We start from the raw sequence: 5,885 nt of genomic DNA, 5'->3' as shown, positions 1-5,885 counted from the left end.
TCTGATATCCCCCACACCCCTCACTGTAACAGTCTGATATACCCCACACCCCTCACTGTAACACTCCGATATACCCCACACCCCTCACTGTAACACTCTGATATATCCCACACCCCTCACTGTAACACTCTGATATATCCCACACCCCTCACTGTAAGACTCTGATATATCCCACACCCCTCACTGTAACACTCTGATATATCCCACACCCCTCACTATAACACTCTGATATATCCCACATCCCTCACTGTAACACTGATATACTCCACACACCTCACAGTAACTTTCTGATAGATCCACACCCGCCCTGGAACACCTTACAGACACCACGCCCCTCACTATCACACTCGGATATACCCGACACCCTTCAAACTTAAACCCTGATAAACCCCACACCCCTCACTGTAACACTCTGATAAACCCCACACCCCTCACTGTAACACTCTGATATACCCCACACCCCTCACTGTAACACTCTGATATACCCCACACCCCTCACTGTAACACTCTGATATACCCACACCCCTCACTGTAACACTCTGATATACCCACACCCCTCACTGTAACACTCTGATATATCCCACACCCCTCACTGTAACACTCTGATATACCCCACACCCCTCACTGTAACACTCTGATATACCCCACACCCCTCACTGTAACTCTCTGATATGCACCTCAACCCTCACTGTAACACTCTGATATACCCCACACCCCTCACTGTAACACTCTGATACACCCCACAACCCTTACTCTAACACTCTGATATATGCCACATCCCTCACTGTAACACTCTGATGTTTTACGCACAGCTCACTGTAACACTCTGATATACCGCACACACCACACTCTAAAACCCTGATAAACCTCACACCCCTCACTGTAACATTCTGATATACCCCACACCCCTCACTGTAACACTCTGATATATCCCACACCCCTCACTGTAACACTCTGATATATCCCACACCCCTCACTATAACACTCTGATATATCCCACATCCCTCACTGTAACACTGATATACTCCACACACCTCACAGTAACTTTCTGATAGATCCACACCCCGCCCTGGAACACCTTACAGACACCACGCCCCTCACTATCACACTCGGATATACCCCACACCCTTCAAACTTAAACCCTGATAAACCCCACACCCCTCACTGTAACACTCTGATATATCCCACACCCCTCACTGTAACACTCTGATATACCCCACACCCCTCACTGTAACACTCTGATATACCCCAAACCCCTCACTGTAACTCTCTGATATACACCTCAACCCTCACTGTAACACTCTGATATACCCCACACCCGTCACTGTAACACTCTGATATACCCCACAACCCTTACTCTAACACTCTGATATATGCCACATCCCTCACTGTAACACTCTGATATACCGCACACACCACACTCTAAAACCCTGATAAACCTCACACCCCTCACTGTAACACTCTGATATATCCCCCACCCCTCACTGTAACACTCTGATATGCCGCACACACCACACTCTAAAACCCTGATAAACCTCACACCCCTCACTGTAACACTCTGATATATCCCACACCCCTCACTGTAACACTCTGATATACCGCACACACCACACTCTAAAACCCTGATAAACCTCACACCCCTCACTGTAACACTCTGATATACCCCACACCCCTCACTGTAACACTCTGATATACCACACACCCCTCAGTGGAACACTCTGATATACCCCAGACCCCTCACTGTAACTCTCTGATATACCTCACAACCCTCACTGTAACACTCTGATATACCCCACACCCCTCACTGTAACACTCTGATATACCCACACCCCTCACTGTAACTCTCTGATATATCCCACACCCCTCACTGTAACACTCTGATGTTTTACGCACCGCTCACTGTAACACTCTGATATACCGCACACCCCTCACTCTAAAACCCTGATAAACCTCACACCCCTCACTGTAACACTCTGATATATACCACATCCCTCACTGTAACACTCAGATATATACCACATCCCTCACTGTAACACTCTGATATATCCCACATCCATCACTGTAACACTCTGATATACCCCACACCCCTCACTGTACCACTCTGATATATCCCACACCCCTCACTGGAACACTCTGATGTACCCCACATCCCTCACTGTAACACTCTGATATACCCCACACCCCTCACTGTAACACTCTGATATATCCCACACCCCTCACTGTAACACTCTGATATATCCCACATCAGTCACTGTAACATTCTGATATATCCCACATGCCTTACCCTAACACTCTGATATATCCCACGCCCCTCACTGTAACACTCTGATATACCCCACAACCCTTACCCTAACACTCTGATATATCGCAAACCGCTCACTGTGAGACACATGTACCCCACAAACGTCAGTGTATAACTCTGATATTTTACGCACCGCTCACGGTAACACTCTGATATATCCCACACCCCTCACTGTAACATTCTGATATACCCCACACCCCTCACAGTAACACTCTGATATATCCCACACCCCTCACTGAAACACTCTGATAGACCCACACCCCGCCCTGGAACACCTTACAGACACCACACCCCTCACTATCACACTCTGATATACCCCACACCCTTCAAACTTAAACCCTGATAAACCCCACACCCCTCACAAAAACTCGCTGATATATCCCACACGCCTCATTGTAACACTCTGATATATTCCACACCCCTCGCTGTAACACTCTAATATACCCCACACCCTCATTGTAACAGTCTGATATAACCCACAACCCCTCACTGTAACACTCTGATATACCCCACACCCCTCACTCTAAAACCCTGATAAACATCACACCCCTCACTGTAACACTATGATATATCCCACACCCCTCACTGAAACACTCTGATATACCCCACACCCCTCACTGTAACACTCTGATATATCCCACACCCCTCACTGTAACACTCTGATATACCCACACCCCTCACTGTAACACTCTGATATATCCCACACCCCTCACTGTAACAATCTGATATATCCCACACCCCTCACTGTAACACTCTGATATATCCCACAACCCTCACTGTAACACTCTGATATACCCCACACCCCTCACTGAAACACTCGGATATACCCCACACCCCTCACTGTAACACTCTGATATACCCCACACCCCTCACTGTAACACTCTGATATACCCCACACCCCTCACTGTAACACTCTGATATATCCCACACCCCTCACTGTAACACTCTGATATATCCCACACCCCTCACTGTAACACTCTGATATATCCCACACCCCTCACTGTAACACTCTGATATACCCCACACCCCTCACTGTAACACTCGGATATACCCCACACCCCTCACTGTAACACTCTGATATACCCCACACCCCTCACTGTAACACTCTGATATATCCCACACCCCTCACTGTAACACTCTGATATACCCCACACCCCTCACTGTAACATTCGGATATACCCCACACCCCTCACTATAACACTCTGATATACCCCACACCCCTCACTGTAACACTCTGATATACCCCACACCCTCACTGTAACACTCTGATATACCCCACACCCTCACTGTAACACTCGGATATACCCCACACCCCTCACTGTAACACTCTGATATACCCCACACACCCTCACTGTAACACTCTGATATATCCCACACCCCTCACTGTAACACTCTGATATACACCACACCCCTCACTGTAACACTCTGATATACCCCACACCCCTCACTGTAACACTCTGATATACCCCACACACCCTCACTGTAACACTCTGATAAACCTCACACCCCTCACTGTAACACTCTGATATATCCCACACCCCTCACTGTAACACTCTGATGTACCCCACACCCCTCACTGTAACACTCTGATAAACCTCACACCCCTCACTGTAACACTCTGATATACCCCACACCCCTCCCTGTAACACTCTGATATACCCCACACCACTCACTGTAACACTCTGATATATCCCACACCCCTCCCTGTAACAATCTGATATCTCCCACATCCCTCACTGTAACACTCTGATATATCCCACACCCCTCACTGTAACACTCTGATATACCTCACACCCCTCACTGTAACACTCTGATATACCCCACACCCCTCACTGTAACACTCTGATATAGCCCACACCCCTCACTGTAACAGTCTGATATACCCCACACCCCTCACTGTAACACTCCGATATACCCCACACCCCTCACTGTAACACTCTTATATATCCCACACCCCTCACTGTAACACTCTGATATACCCACACCCCTCACTGTAACACTCTGATATACCCCACACCCCTCACTGTAACACTCTGATATACCCCACACCCCTCACTGTAACTCTCTGATATACACCACACCCCTCACTGTAACACTCTGATATATCCCACACCCTCACTGTAACACTCTGATATACCCCACACCCCTCACTGTAACAGTCTGATATACCCCACACCCCTCACTGTAACACTCTGATATATCCCACACCCCTCACTGTAACACTCTGATATACCCCACACCCCTCACTGTAACACTCGGATATACCCCACACCCCTCACTGTAACAGTCTGATATACCCCACACGCCTCACTGTAACACTCTGATATACCCCACACCCTCACTGTAACACTCTGATATACCCCACACCCTCACTGTAACACTCGGATATACCCCACACCCCTCACTGTAACACTCTGATATACCCCACACACCCTCACTGTAACACTCTGATATATCCCACACCCCTCACTGTAACACTCTGATATACCCCACACCCCTCACTGTAACACTCTGATATACCCCACACCCCTCACTGTAACACTCTGATATACCCCACACACCCTCACTGTAACACTCTGATAAACCTCACACCCCTCACTGTAACACTCTGATATATCCCACACCCCTCACTGTAACACTCTGATATACCCCACACCCCTCACTGTAACACTCTGATAAACCTCACACCCCTCACTGTAACACTCTGATATACCCCACACCCCTCCCTGTAACACTCTGATATACCCCACACCACTCACTGTAACACTCTGATATATCCCACACCCCTCCCTGTAACAATCTGATATATCCCACATCCCTCACTGTAACACTCTGATATATCCCACACCCCTCACTGTAACACTCTGATATACCTCACACCCCTCACTGTAACACTCTGATATACCCCACACCCCTCACTGTAACACTCTGATATACCCCACACCCCTCACTGTAACAGTCTGATATACCCCACACCCCTCACTGTAACACTCCGATATACCCCACACCCCTCACTGTAACACTCTGATATATCCCACACCCCTCACTGTAACACTCTGATATATCCCACACCCCTCACTGTAACACTCTGATATATCCCACACCCCTCACTGTAACACTCTGATATACCCCACACCCCTCACTGTAACACTCTGATATATCCCACACCCCTCACTATAACACTCTGATATATCCCACATCCCTCACTGTAACACTGATATACTCCACACACCTCACAGTAACTTTCTGATAGATCCACACCCGCCCTGGAACACCTTACAGACACCACGCCCCTCACTATCACACTCGGATATACCCGACACCCTTCAAACTTAAACCCTGATAAACCCCACACCCCTCACTGTAACACTCTGATAAACCCCAGACCCCTCACTGTAACACTCTGATATACCCCACACCCCTCACTGTAACACTCTGATACACCCCACAACCCTTACTCTAACACTGTGATATATGCCACATCCCTCACTGTAACACTCTGATGTTTTACGCACAGCTCACTGTAACACTCAGATATACCGCACACACCACACTCTAAAACCCTGATAAACCTCACACCCCT

This window comes from Mustelus asterias, unplaced genomic scaffold, assembly GCF_964213995.1.
Source record: "Mustelus asterias unplaced genomic scaffold, sMusAst1.hap1.1 HAP1_SCAFFOLD_1230, whole genome shotgun sequence".
NCBI classification, from domain to species: domain Eukaryota; kingdom Metazoa; phylum Chordata; class Chondrichthyes; order Carcharhiniformes; family Triakidae; genus Mustelus; species Mustelus asterias.
Note: the sequence above shows the minus strand (reverse complement) of the source record.